This window comes from Adiantum capillus-veneris, chromosome 7 (assembly GCF_014529385.1).
Source record: "Adiantum capillus-veneris isolate H3 chromosome 7, ASM1452938v2, whole genome shotgun sequence".
Taxonomy (NCBI): domain Eukaryota; kingdom Viridiplantae; phylum Streptophyta; class Polypodiopsida; order Polypodiales; family Pteridaceae; genus Adiantum; species Adiantum capillus-veneris.
The window spans coordinates 167,432,954-167,448,759 of NC_140937.1; the positions used below are offsets into that span (position 1 = coordinate 167,432,954).

Below are 15,806 nucleotides of genomic sequence, written 5' to 3' on the forward strand. Positions count from 1 at the left end.
ACTCCAACATATGATCAAAAGCACCATTATTACACGCATTTGTCAAAAAGAAAAATAGCATCATAAAGAGAGTATAAACCATGCATAGTGTAACATCCATGGAAGTGATAACCCAACTCTATGTGCTCAAAAGTAGCTGCATAACAAAGCCGATATAATAAAAATATATATGCTCAAAATTAGTTTCATATCAGAGCAGGTCACCAACATATCAAAAAGCTTCTCCAAAATGTGAGACATAGATCACCTATTGTATGACTAACGTACCAAAAGAACAATATACATCAAAAGTGTTTGTTTACTCACTTCTCAAGTAGCACTCCATTTACCCTGCAAAAGAAGGCAACACATGGTGAGCTCTAAAGATTCATATCATAACATTAATAAAAAAAACATCTAATACCTTCTAAATTCGCTGAAGATGTGACAACTAGTCTTTGCTCCATTTCTCCATAGCAAAATAGAGTCATCAAATGTACAAGCTCTCAAAGGGGGATCTTCAATAGATATACACATGAGTGCATCAAAATTTTGAGTGCTCAAATGACTGCGCAGTCTGGTCTATATGAGGTTTTGAACACTAAAACCTCGCTCACATGCAGCTGTGCTAGAACATTGTAACATAGCAAGTTCAGCTAGTTTCAACAGCATTGGATACTTCTCTCTAGTTGTAGGATTCCTACCAATTGAAAGCCATGTATTACTCAAACTTCGACCTCTCCATTCATAAGGTGCTTGTTCTTAAACACTTCAAACTCTCTTTTTGCACAAACCTTGTCAATGAGAGGCCCCATATACTCTCCACTTAACATTTTTTGCTCGCCATAAAATGATAACAGCTTATCAATCATGTCATACCCAAAGTGTTTGTACGCAATGCCCGAAGGAAAGCAACATGGTGACAAAGCTTTAAAGCATTCCAAAAGACCCATATCAGGAAATCACTCAAGCAAATTTTGAATCAAAACATAGAAAATTGATTTTGAAAAGCTATTGTGTTATCCATATCCTTACCAGATTTGACCCTTTTGATCTCCACAGATCTATACATGTTACTTTGCATAGATGCACGTAATGTTGTAAGCTGTCCATTGCGTGGTCCATAATCTGGAATTATGAGATACTCTAAACAGTCAAGAATGCAAGCATTCACATCAATGATAGGCATTTCCACAAATTGTGCAGTGATAATACGCATTTCTGCTTCGACAAGACCAACCACGACTGTTATATCAACAAATGCACTCTGAAAGATCTTTGACAAAGTGGCCAGTCGTTGCAATATGTCAGCCACCATAAAGTGCAAACTATACATAAATTGAAAGTTTTTGACCTTCTCAAAAAGAGACAAGTTATTCTCTTTCAAAAGTATTAGCAATGGCTCAACTGACTCGCACACTTTATGAACACACAGTGATCTTCTCAACCATCACACCTTATGAATGCGACTCATCTGTAAGGCTGAACATCCAAACTCTGACTCTAACTCTACGAATTTAGCACTTTTAGTAGAACTCTTACTAAGAGTCACTGCAATTTCATTTACAACTTGATCAATGAATTGGGCATATTTGCTCGCTTTCACAGCATCAACAAGACATAGACTAGTGCGATGAGAAATGCAATGAATGGAAGTTATGAATGAATTCTCTCGTTTAAAACGAGTTGTCTCCATTATGCCGACCAACCGTGGCCGAGGCACGATCACTGCCTATACATACCATTTTGGATCGATCTAATTGCATCTGCGATAAAAAGAAACTTGCACGTTCATGTAAATGGTGAGAAGTACCTTCCTCAATCTCTAACAATCCTAGAAAAATTGTAACAGGGTCTGATTCCTCTATGAAAGATGCATACACAATGCTGATCCAAACTTACATCATTTGACTTATCAAGCATAATGCTGTAGTAATTTGAAGCCTTAACACGTTGCAAAATTTTTCTTAGCAAATCTTCACTGATATACCGCACAAAAGATCTGCATGCTTTATCATTTTGATAAAGGTCTCTTATCAAATCAGGACAATCACAAAACTCTAATAAGTCAAGAGTAGATGTGAACTTACTAAAAGCCAAGTCTTCTTTCGCAACCTAATAGGCTGCAGCAAACAATTTTTTAGTGCTTACCATTGCAACATCTTGATGCCTCCCATCATCAACAGTCACCTTGTTTTTTCCAAACATGTAGCGTGCATCCTCATGAGATCTGGTACCTGCATGCTCTGTTAATGCATTATGTTGTATATTGATGGATCCATTCTTTCCAAACTCGCTTCTTGAATTTTTTACCTGCTTACAATACTTACAAAAAATTCTAGCACTTGCCGACTCAAACTCAGCCCATTCAAAAGCACCATTACTTCCAGCCCATGCAGGATTCCATGCAAGCAGACGAAGCACTTTTTGAGCTTCGGAATCTTTTTCGTGAGCATTAGGTGTATTTTTACTATTTGCGGCATCGTCATTACTTACACCTAAGCTATTGCTATCACGCACATGCATCTCTGTGTCCTCCTCGAGAGTGAGACCATCTTTGATACGACGTTTCTTTTTTGTTTTCTTAGGGGGTGGTTGTTTTTTTGTGAAACGATGCATAGCCCATAATGTTCTTTGAGACATGGAAAAATCTAAAAGAAAAATCAAACATACCCATAAAAAATCAAAGCTTTGAGCTTGAGAACAACTTGACAACTAGACACAACACACAAAATTAATGCAATTGCCAGGTGGCAAGGTTGACAAGCACTTGGACGATGAGAATTATGCTAAATCAATGACCCCAAGAGCACCTCAATCAAGGGATTCCTTGAGTCTTCAAGATTTGTCTATGCAGATCATCTAAGGCTCAACCTCAAAATGCATGATCTAACAACTAGATTTTCGTTGTCTATATTCTCAAATGGTAAGACACTTTAGTTGTGCTCTTGGCTGTGAATGACTAAGCTTACAACAACAATAAAAAAAATCACCTCCTTATTTGCTTTCACCTGCTGGCAGCCCACTATCAATTTCAAGATTTTCGCATGAACAACTAGCTATGGAAACAAGACAAAACATGTCAAGCCTTCACATGAAAGATTGGCTTTCATCTTGCAACCAAGCATTATGGAAATAGTGAAAAAAAAAACCATGTAATACATATAAGAAAAACTTATTTTGACAAGAAACAAAGACAAAAATGTGCAAGAAGTAATGGCTAACAATTGGCTGCAACTATATTCAGGCATTTACTAAAAAAATTGAAACTACAATTTCAGTTTATAAGGTACAATTAGAAAATGTGAATTGTCTGTCATGTTTTGGATACATCACCTACACAAATCTCCCAAAAAAATGAAATAAGGCCACACCTTCAGTGCTTGAAAGCTCGAGAAAGCTTCTCATGTGCAACGCCTCTCCAATGTAAAGGGGTGTTGCTACAATCCAAAAAACATAAATACCCAAAGGAAAGGTTAGTATCAACCACCTGCTAAAAGTTTGACAAAAGAAATTGACTCATGGTAGTTACTAGTCCCCCACAAGACAATAAGCAGATTTTTGACTTAGTTATTTGCTTTTACATGCTTGCAGCCCAAGATCAATTTCAAGGTTTTTGCATGGTGATTTTCTTTCACGTGCTTGCAACCCACTATCACTTTTGACAAATGTGGTCACTTGCTTTCAAACTGCTTGCATCCCACGATCAGTTTCGACAAATGTGGACATGTTTTGCTGTTGCCACTCAATGTTGACCCAATGAGCATTTTCTAGGCACTAGGCATAAATATGAAAAATTAGTTGCTTAATCTTTCTGTCTGTGAATCGCAAGCAACACTAAACTGCAAAAGCCAATGGGGACTGATTTGCAATGAGAGTCTCAGAACTGAGTCATGGCTTGACGAGCTTCCGTCATCAAGTACTATCCCAAAGTCTATACAAATAGACCAACAAAAGAAGCATGGAACAAGTAGCACATAACCACCACACATGTTGTACACACAACACACTCATGCGCACACCATATGCGCTCCCTTTTGCATAAGATGTAGGCCAAGCATAAAAATGATTATGTATATTATGGTATGCAAAAAAACATCGACACTGCAATCTGAAAACCCACAAACCTGTGAATAAGCAACAAGCAATAAAAACGCTCTGAGTGTAAATTCACAGGCAAGGAAGAGAGGGGGAGAGATCATACAACTTGGAACTCACCATCATCAAAAGCAAGAAGAGGGATGAAGCCAGCTGAGTAAATCTTCAAGGACGGGTTCAAGGCTGGAGCCTAGGGGACGCTCATGGAGAATCCAAAAGATGACTTGCTCCCCAAGTTGAAGGTGGCATCACCAATAGCCTGTTCAAGACCCTTACATCTCCACACCACAGTGTTTGCCTACGCATGCTTCTATAGAGGCAATCGTCAGCACTCGAGACTCAGGAAGATTCAAGCCGTAGTTCCGCACCATGCAAACAACTCCAAAAAGTCGAGACTCGAACTAGTTATTGGAGTCATGCTTGACGCTCTTCACATCTCAATCCTTACTCATCAGGACTCTTGAGTCCTCACTAAGTCTCGCGCTTGCTCAAGAGTGAAGCTGGAGTGCAATGCCTCGCTCAACGCTATTGGCAGTTGCAAATTAAATTGCATGTCCCAAACTTCTAAGCTGCCAACCTTGAAGCGTCCGAAATTGGAGTTCGTTAAGTTGAAGTTTAAACTTTATAAGTTTCAAATCCACTTTGTTGAATAATTTTCACATGTGAGAGTCCACAAAGTTACAACGAATATTGGTTCTAACCTATTACTTGGCAATACCTGCCCCCTCAAGACATAACCTTGAAAATAAGGGCATGTTTTTAAGAAATCCTTAAAATAAAGCTTGCATACCTTTTAGCCTTGAAGATGGTTTCCTGCATTTATTGACCGGTTGTATCTAAGGGCATGTTCTTCCAAGAACCGGTTTTTGCAAATTTTAGCCGGTTATTTTACATGTAACCCCGGTTTTTTTTGGACATTGATTCAAGAAACCATTTAGAAAAGTTGGAAAAGAAATTCCGCGGCTAAGAAGGAATCAAAGGCTTAACCAACACTTCAAAAGAAGCTAATGCATAAACAAAAATAGACCAAGGCAAACCCCGAGGAAATGAGAAGGAAGCGTAAATTCGACTGACAGAATAGGGACAGAGAGGAGTGGAAAAGGAGAAGGGAGGGTAAATAAATGGTGATAAGTGCTATGCTTATAACATCAACCGTATAAACGCCACAAAATCATGTAATTTTATGCACTTTAAGCGAGTGATACTTACCAAGAAATGGTAATGATGATAAAGGAGAGGGGGGGGGAGGGAAAAGACAATTAACACTAAATGCGTTTCGGTTATATAAAGCTCATCAGTAGTGCTAATTTCTTTACAAGGAGTGGGGGGTTATAAGGGTTGTGGGTTACAAACCCAAGGTGGGTACGAAAGATGAGGATAGAGAGTTTTGAGGTACCCAACAATAAATAATAAATACTGACATCTTTTGGTACATAGAAGTACAACTGACATAATTTGGTATGATGTGCACCCTTTGGAAGGTAACAACAAGGAAAGAGAGGCTAGAAAGAAGGATAAAGGCATAAAGTGCAAAACTTGGTGGGAGAAACATTTATGGAGGGAGGGGACTGGATATACCAAAATTATACTAATGGTTCAAAGCTAGAGAGGATTCCAACATAAGAGAGGGGGGGGGGGCGGGGGGGTTTGTTATAACAAAGCGATCAAGGAGGGGTGCAAGAATTGGGGGTTAGCATTTTTCCAACATTCAGCACATTAAGCCAACAAATAAGAGGTTTCGGGAGGTGGGATAGTTCGGATGTGGTGGTAAGTTGAAGCGTGAGAGGTTTAATCAAGTTAGGAGAGATATTAAGGTTGTGTGCAAAGGGTGAAAATGAATTTTGACCACTAAGGGGGAGTCTTTTGCTTTGGGTTTCATGATTAGGAGAGAGTCTTTGTCATTGTAAGAGATAAGGGAGAAACATTAGGAGAAAGTTGGACTCACTTTTGGGCCTTTCAGTTCTAGAGAGAGAGTGGCGCTCGACCAATGAGGAAGAGGCTTACGTTACGTTGAGAATCAACATTTTGGAGCCAAGCTCTTTAACGAAAAAGAAAGAAAATATTATTTTTGCTCATCAAGTTGCACAATTTCACGCTTTCAAAGCATAAATGCCATAAGTCATACTAACTATGTACCGAAGAATTTCAGAACTTTCATTGAAGACTCTAGTATCTATGTTCCCGCCCAAATATTACTTTGAGTAGCTCTACTTCCCTCTCAAAAATTTCTTCCCTTTTTCATACTTGCACTAACTTTTCTGTGTATTCTAATGCACACCATGACAACTTCTCAAAGGCCTAGCACTACCATTGACTCTGTTAGCATTTTTAAAAGTTATACTACAGATGATCAAGCATGGATACCATCTCAAATAACTATCGGAAGTTGGGTTCTACTGCAAACTAGGAGGAGGAAGAGGAGGTAACGCAATGATTTTGTGGAGGCTTTCAAGGGGTAAATTAAAGAGTTTCAAGTGTGTGCACAAAGCAAGCGGGTGAAAGAGGTCCTTATACAACATGCTTTCCAACATGCATACTTAAAGGTTGCAAACATCTCCTCCAAGTTTTCCACGACATCGACCCAACTATAAGTTATTTTGAGCATCTCACTTAGTGCATGATTATATTTGAAGGTTGAGTGGTGGATATCATCTCTGGTATGTTTCAGATATTTATTCATCGAATAGGAAGGACTAGCAAGTAGTTGAGAGCATAGTTGGGATTTTTTATGCTTTCCATGCATTTATTGGTGAGCAAATGTACCGAGGAAGACAACACAAGGAACTTGCAGATAATGGAATATTCTTTTATGATATGTCATATCTGGAACCGAGGACTTCCTTTGGTCGGGGTCTATAACTCCTTTGCCACTTCCATCCTTTGGTAGCAAGGATTGGTCTTTGCCAGCCTTGCGAACTAGTGAAAGCTTTAGGAATAGGTTGTTTCAGGATATAGAAAAGTCCCTTAAGTATTCAATTGCTACAAAAATAGTTTGGCTTGCACTATTTATGCCTCTTGAAGTGTTTGTAGATTTCTTCGTTGATGAGCAAATACGAACTACCGCAACAATGTTCATTTGCAAGTCTGAGAGATGTTTGGACTTTTTAGATGATAATTGGGATAGAAAACACACATGGCAAAATCTATATTTGGCAAAAGAAGTCCATAATTTGCAAGTTTATTATAAGCTCTCAAAATCTCATAGTGTGTTTTACTATTTTAGATATCATCTTTTGAGTGGGCACCTTATTCCACTCGGCCAAGATGTAGAGTCTAGCCTTGAGAAAAAACCTTTATCAATGGAGCTCTACTTTCAAGACAGCCTACTTACTGTGATGGAGACAATGTCAAGCACAACTCTTGCACAGCTCAGGGTAGATCTTACATGTGAAGAACTTTCACTTTTCCCAGAATTGTATGCATTCAGTCTCAACAATAGAAAGGTGTTACTAAATTGATTGTCTTTAATATATTGAGACATAGAACCTAACTCTTTCTTCTTCTCAAATTCCAAGAACCTAACTCTTTCTTCTTCTCAGATTCCAAGACGCAAGGAGAAAACAACATTGTGCAAGGAGTCCCTCTCAAATACACTTCACTTAATTGCTTCTACCAAAAGCTAGGTCACATACATTGTGCACGCAATGAGCTTTGATGCCATGCAAACTATAATATACTCTTCAAAATGACTAATAAAGAGACATTTTGTGCCGCTCAAACAATGTTAAAAAAATGTACACTTTTCATTGTCTCAAAACTTTACAAATTGTGTTGTTTCTGTCAAGATGTATACAAAGAGAGGTAGTTATTGCTCCCTTCCCCTACTACTGCTCCCTTGTCCTCTCCCTCGATTGGTGCCACTAGTCCCTTGCCATCTCCCCCGGTTGGCTGTCCACTGCTCCCCTGCCCTCTTCCCCAATTGCTGCTTCTTCTCCCTCGGGGGACACTGATCTTGGCATCCTTTTGCGTCGTTCGAAATCATGGGCCTCTTCCATGGCTTTCCATGCATCTTACACCTGTGAAGCTTCCCTCTGTTCTTGCTCTTGCCGCTGACATGTAACCCATTCCTCTACTTCTGCGGCGTCCACATAATATTGATTGATTGCTTCTTGCATATTTTGAACCTCGTCTTGAGTCTGCTGGTAGCACTGCATCATTTCGTCAATGCGATCCTGTTTGAACTTCTCAGCTCTCGCGCTTTCCTCTCTTGAACATCTGTTTACCAAGATTATAATATGATGGATGGCCATTACAGAAAATTTTCGCACATCGTTGGGGGTGTAGTTATGTAATTGAAGTTCTTGTAGAAGCGTGATAATAAGAAAGTAAGTAAAGATGTTGCTTCTTTTAATACAAACGTTGCAGCAAACAAACAATGAAACAACATGATTACTTATGCTCGGTACATCCAAAATTTGAGTGAGGAGGATAAGGCATTCAAACACGCTGGCCAGCCATAGCTATAGTCATCAACCTGCATGGGCACACTGACCCGTTGGTGCCGGCTGGTAGTCCCTAGATCATGTTCTAACAAAACATGCTTTACATAGCATACAAATTTTTTTGCGCCACTACATATGTAGCCACTTGAGTTAATAACACATTACAAAGAGATACTACTGCCAAATGTATCCAAATGTGCCTTACATTTTTACACGCCCATGAAACCCCCTGCTTTGCCTGGAGTTTGCATAGTAGAAAATCTTATCTTCAAGGTCAAATAACAACAGACTCCAATGATCACTCACCAAAACCAGCAAGGATGAGGAGAAAGAAGATCCTAAATCCAACATGGTTTTTACAAGGCAAGAAGAAACTCACGATTGATTGTATGCAGTGATCAAAAAATGTGGTAGATCCCAATTGACTCTGCCAAACCAGCCCAACAGAACCAAAAAAGAAACTCCGTTGTTCTGAAGCATAGGCAAGATCAACGGATCTATTACGTATATTTTGTTATGAACATCAGCGGGCAGAAGCAAGATAGCGTGCCTAACATGAATCAATGGCAAAGATTAGACTTTTTAGCAGGCTGTCCACTGCCACAAACACATGGGTCAATACCGAGCAATTGGGGAACCTATTGAATTCCGTAAGCCACTGAATCGCTTGATATTGACCCATGTCTTAATGATAGTGAGCCAACTAATGAATTAAATTTGACTCATAAAGAGCTTGAGACGTACCACATAGCAATGTTGATGGACTGCCGCAAAGACATGGGTCAATACCGAGCGAGTTGTGTACCTATCAAATTCCATAACCACTGACTCTCTTGGTATTGACCCATGTATTAGTGGTAGTGAGCCATCTAATGAACCAAGCGTGACTTATAAAGGAAAGGTTGAGATGTAACACATAGCAATGCCGACGACTGCTGCAAAGACACAGGTCAATACTGAGTGAGTGGTCTACCTATCCATTTCCATAAGCCACTGACTCGCTTGGTATTGACCCATGTCTTAGCAAAAGTGAGCCATTTAATGAACCAAGCGTGACTTATAAAGAGCGTGAGAAGTACCACATAGCAATGTTGACGACCGCATTTGTTGCGTTGGAGTTGGAGAAACTGCGCATGCACAGGAAGTCTTGTTGATCGAGGCTCAAAATGCACGACTCCTCTGACCTTCTAGGCAGTAGTATCTCTGCATGCACAGGTGCTAAGCTGATTAGAACTTGCAATTCCTCTTTGTTTTCTTCATTGATTTTCTCTAAAATACTCCAATCTTCTAGTAAAGGCTCCTCTTTGGATAGCCCTCGTGAAGTAGAGGCTTCCCCTTGCCTTTCTTGAGCTTTACCCATCTCCTCCAGTACAATCTCAGGGTCCTCCCTGGCATGATCATTCTCCTCCCTGGAGGGTTCATTTCTCTCCCTGGCTGGCTCATTCTCGTCCCTGGAAGGCACATTTTCCTCCCTTACTGGCACAAGCTCCTCTCTAACTGGCTCATTCCCGCCCATAACTGACTCTGGATCCTCCATGCCTTGCTCATTTTGCTTTCTAGATTGTTCCTCCCTAACAGATTCGCGCTCCTCCATAACTGTCTCTGTTTCTTCCATGACTGCCTCAGGATCCACCCTGGCCTGCTCATGCCCCTCTGTCGACTGGCTCAGCCTGCCCATCTGTGTCGTTTCTCTCGACCCGTGATCGTGTCCTTTTGCCGTTTTGAGCCCTAGAAGGCTCTGTCTGTCGTGTAAGAGGATGGAGAGGGGGAATGTTAAGAATATCCATGGTTCTACTATACCGGATAGGTACTGTCTGAAGCAGCCCATTATAGCGGAAGCGTAGCCTCCGAAGAGTGTCAAAATCCCGTGTCATGATATTAACGTGGTGTGCATGGGCAGCCAAGACATATCCATCGCTGAAGAATTCAACGAGGTAGTCTTATGCAACTTCTTCCAGGCAGAGAAGTGCACTGCTGGCCCATCGCATGCCCACTCTCCAATGCCCACTCTCCAATGCTCACAAATATCTCGCATTACTCGCTGGAAAGGAAGACGTGGAATGGCCGATTGCATGTGTCGTTCAATCCTTCACAGCTCTTGCAGGACACCTCTGTGCGCCTCGTATTGGCGTCTTCTTGCTTGAGCATGCAAAGAGTCACATGTTGACCTTCTAGGCCTGGCCTTTGCACGAGGCATCTCTACAAATAGCATAACAGAAAATGGCACGTCATTATTAGTGAATATCATTTGTTGCACAAGGGACTTAAGCTTTCTAAGGTCAGCACAAAGTGAAGAAGTGCACCAAATACGGTTGTATTGCCTCTACTCGCTTGGTATTGACCTCAAAAAAGTATAATAGCCTACCTCTATAGTGTGTTTTGAAATCTGTGTCGTGGTGTTTTTGATTTGCTCGCAAATGCTCTCCTAGGTCTGGCGCTTTCACGAGCTTTCTGTACAAAGATCATTAATAAAGACTTGATCCATATTCTATAATCAAATATCCCTTGCACAGAAGGTGCTCCGAGTGATGATGGTCAGTACCAAGCAAACAGGTGCAACAAACAAAGTTTGCCTTCCCTTATTTGCTTGGTGCTTACCTCACAAAATACAATTGCACAAAAGTGTAGTAGCATACCACTTCACTATGTGTAGAGATCTGCGTCAATAAAGAGCTGGTAGAACAAGAGTCCAAAAAAGCACTAGAGAGTAAGAGGAGGATGCGCAAAAAGGGTTGGGAGTACAAAATAGATGGTTTGCTCACTGCTAGTGTCGACATGGCAAAGTTAAAATGCTGGGTAGTAGAGGATGCGAAAAGAGGCAGAAGAGTGATAAAGCCTTTCATGTTTGCTCACTGCATGAGCGCTCATCTGGGGCGAGGGTATAGTTAAAATGTTTGGCGGGGGTACTACCTCTAAACTTAGGATGCTCACCTCGATGAGGGTAACAACCTCAGTAATGGAATGATTACACCCGAGATTGTGGTTGGTAGATCGTACTCCATGGGAATCTGAGCCCATTTATTACTCCCAAACTTATTGTCCTTGTGACCACAACCCACATACCTTTTTCGAGTGGCCGTTTAGAGTCAGATGTCGATCGCCATTGTAGTCACCATCTCCATCTCCAAGTAGAACAAACAGACCGCCCTTGCCTTCATCTTTTCTGTGCTCTTCCCCTTGGCCACCTCTCCCGATCGTGTGTTGAGCGACCTCCACTAGTTTGAGTCCTCTGGTGTCGCGTTGCCATCACCCTTGCCTTTGTCTTTTTGTCGTCTTCCCCCTGGCCACCTTTTGGTTCTTGCTCTTAGTGACCTGTGACATCACCATCCACCTCGGAGCCATTGTATATTGCAGAGACATGTTCTCTCTCTCTCTCTCTCTCTCTCTCTCTCTCTCTCTCTCTCTTTTGCTCTCTCTCTCTCTCTCTCTCTCTCTCTCTCTCCCCTCCTCCCCCCCGGGTTGCTCTTCTCTGCCTGTGTGTTGTTAACTGTGTGCGCACTGGAGCCACTCCGTTACGGGGTTACGGCACAAGGGGAACAACACTCCAAGGGCTGAGAGTGGTCGTTAGGGTAAGATTAGAAGTCTTGCAACCTCAAGATTGGCATAGTTACAAATCGTACGTATTAGTTGAGATTCTCCATGCAACATTGTGAGGTTCAAGGCATGGTTGGAATAATGACTCCTTATCTGACCGTGCTTGACTTGTTTTTCAATGCTATGTTTGGGCATAGTGAGTGAGTAGGCCTACATATCTTTTAGTGATAACATTAAATGCTCTGTTCCAATCCATCTGTTCCGAATGGACGTGGGTACAACGTGAATTCAACTTGGGTCAGAACCAAGTAAATAAGGCCCTTCGAAGATTCTTGGGGCCCCTATTTGCCTGGTTTTGACTCTAGTCACATCACCTATTATGACATTAGCACACGGGACATAATCAAGCAAATAGAGACCTTGAGGGATACTCCAGGCCCAATATTCACTTGGACACCAAATACACACCAATATTTAATAGTAGTTTTGGCTTGCTTTTTCTTTTAGACATAGGGATCATAGTCCTGGAGACAGATGATGTGGACGAGGATACATGTGAAGAAAAACTATTCACGTTCTTATACAACGCCTGTGCTCATCACCGTGCACCAGAACTATCAAGAATTTTTAATGCAGAGTTTTCTATATAGAGGATCATTGATTGCTCATTTGAGTACCTACAAACCCATTTGCAACAGTATGAGGTAGTCATTTGTGACAATTCCATGACAATTGATGCATGATATATGTGCACCCAACTGACCTTGACCCTGACAAGAGTGCGGCAAGAAGACTGAATCGTTGTCTAGAAAAGTGTCCCTCCAATGCATTGCTTGTACAAGACAGGTGTATGAAGCACTTTAAAAAGTGTCACAGTGTGGAATTCAACCACGGTTTGTCTCTTACTTGTACTTGCAGATGGATGGTGAGTCAGAGACTTCCCAGTCATCAACTTTGGGTAGTTTCCCGTTGGCACCAAAGGAAGAGGTAGAGGATGTGGAGGTGCAGTTTGACCCAGAAGAAGAGTGGGTAGAGGTATTAAAGGAAACATTTGATACGGGCTTAACTCTTGCTTCTCTTGCGAATGTAGCATTAGGATGCAAGCAAGAAAGCCCAAATAAAGGAAGTGACTTTGCCTCTGAATTACGCTCCCAGCTTTGCTATGGCGGGTGACACCCACTACATTCTGCTCACAGATATCATGCATGAGCTGAATATACGGGAGGACTACTACCTAGCTGCAATTGAAAATTTTTGTGAGGCAGACATGGGATTTGTGGATGATGATGGAGTGGACCAACATTTTCTTGCTGACACAGTTGTCCACGACTCACAGTTCACTTCAGGGTGGCAACTGATCAAAGATACATTTAATGAAGCGAACTTTGGAGAGGCCAATTTTCCAATAGATGAGCAGTTCCAATCGACAACAAAATAACTCGGCTTGGAAAACATGGGTAGGCCCGTGGCACCCATAGCCCAGTCTATTCACTTGTGGGGAAGGTTGATGCTGAAAATGGACGAGAATCAGATGGTAATTTTTAAAGGCATGCAAATGGTATTGGAAATGATCAATCTTTTTGTTGACAAGTGCTATTGTATGACGATAGTTTCCTTAGAAGAGCGGGAGGCTCACGACAAGGGCTTGTCACCGGAGTACAAGGCAATGATGCGGAGTTGTCTCACTACATCGAGCGTTTCAACCACAAAAAGGTTTGTAGAAACAATTCAAGTACTTGGCAATTGTACTCATCTCACTTACGGACCATAAATGTTTTAATATTGTTTTCTAGATCATAATATACCACAAGGAATTCTCCGAGGACAATGCAAAGTTCCCATTGTTTGCAATGAAAGTTATTACAAGATTGTGTGTTGGGCACCCCCTCCCACTAAACACAGAAAGACTAATTCTGATTGAAAAAAAGTTTGCTCTACGCATATTTGGCATTGCGTATGGGTGCCAAGCACTTAGAGCCCCCTACTTCATGTCCTATGTAGCTCAGGCTCTTGCTGCAGGGGTTGAAGACCTCAAGATCTTAGATCCATACAACAAGTGGCTGTTTATGAGGGAAAGAAGACGCCTGATGCCCGTGGGGATGCTGCCATCAACAGAGGAACGAGCTCGTCTATGGAGCTTGCACATCGAAGAGGTACAAAGTGAGGAAGAAGGAGGTGCATCGAAGAGGATAAAAACAACAAGCTCAGGTCCATCTTTTCCTGCTCCTGACTCGTGACTGTAGCCACCTCGCATGGCGCTCCCCCTCATTTGAATTTCCTCAAGCCATTTGTTTCTTCTCTTTGCAGATGTGTTGTAAAGACCGTGTAATTTTTGAACTCTTAAGAAGCTCCTTCTGCCTTGCTCTATGAATAAGTCGTCTATACATCCATTGGTGTAACTCTAATAGACTATTGGCCTTATCTTTTCCTCCCCCATGTCTAGTGTGCTTAATGTAACCTGTTCTTGCCATGTAGTGGGTTTCTTCCATGCCTTGTGTGGACCATATTGATAGTGAGCCATATGTCTTGGCAAAATATGGACCATGGTTGAACAGTATGAGCTGCATTGAAATAAAACAAAATGGTGAGTAGAGTACAATTTTTAATTTTGTTTGTATATGTGGCATGCTAACCCACCATGTAATGTGTGATATGTTGCCACCCCACCATGTAAGGTAAGCCTTCTTCCAATCCAGCAAGGCTCCTTGAAATGATGTGAGCTTACTTTGTTCCCAAGAATGCTGCTCAACATAGTGGAAAATTTTATCTAGTGATTTCCACCCGTTTGCGTTGTGATTTTGGATTGCACCTCCAGCATTGTCTTTAACCACTTTGTGTAACTGTTTCCATTTGTTGAATAGGTTTCTCCTCTCCTCTCTATCTGAATCTTTGAGGCTAAACCCAAGAAACCTTTTGGCCTTCACGCCGCCTATCAATGCTTTCCTAGGTACCTTGTAATGACTTTGAGACATCTTAAGGTCCTCTTCAATTTTGACATTGCCTCCATGCAAACCAATGTCTGAGAGCACTCCCTCTAATGCTTTGATCACTCATTTTGACTCACTCGCTGTCTTTAATGTCCATGCAAAACATATGTACAAATGAACCACCTTTCAATTATCCGACCGAGTGCATGAAGTGTATAGATGTGAAATCTACTCAGAGGAATATCAAGCATTGGCCTAAACGTTTTATCTTGAAGATGTTTGTTGGGAGCTTTATTCCATTGCACACTCTTAAGAGATTGTGCATCAGCCATGCAATATAAGCATGGATTTGCCACAGCTGCACCGTGTGTTATGTTCTACATACACTTAAGAGTCTTTAAGTCACTTGCCATGTGCCATTCCACTGTATAGTCACCAAATCCTTCCACTAAAAGTACGACCCCCATTTCTTTGTTCACTGATGATAGAAGGAATTTGGGTTTGACTAAAAACCCAATCGAGGATTTCAAAATCTTCCTTATCGACCTGCAATGAAAAATGAAAATAGAAAATCAACAACCAAATAATCAGTATTTTTGTTATTATAGAGTGAACTAAGTATACCTGAAATGATCCTAGAGTTAGAATGTTGTTTTCGGATTGCACACTGAAGTATTGTGGATTCTCTTTCGTTATTGATGGATCCAGAGCTCTGTTCATGAGGGTAATGGTGACTCTCTCCAGCTTCTTGTTCTTCAGGACCTCGCACTTGTCAAGCTTCAAAACAAACTTGAGAACCCCAACGCACTCCTCTCGACTGATGTCA

General features: G+C 41.3%; 1 pseudogene; it reads right to left on the reverse strand.

The window, feature by feature from the left end:
* Window positions 1-704: 704 nt before the first annotated feature.
* On the reverse strand, window positions 705-2,622 carry LOC147455006 (uncharacterized; annotated as a pseudogene).
* Between the last annotated feature and the right edge of the window lie 13,184 nt (window positions 2,623-15,806).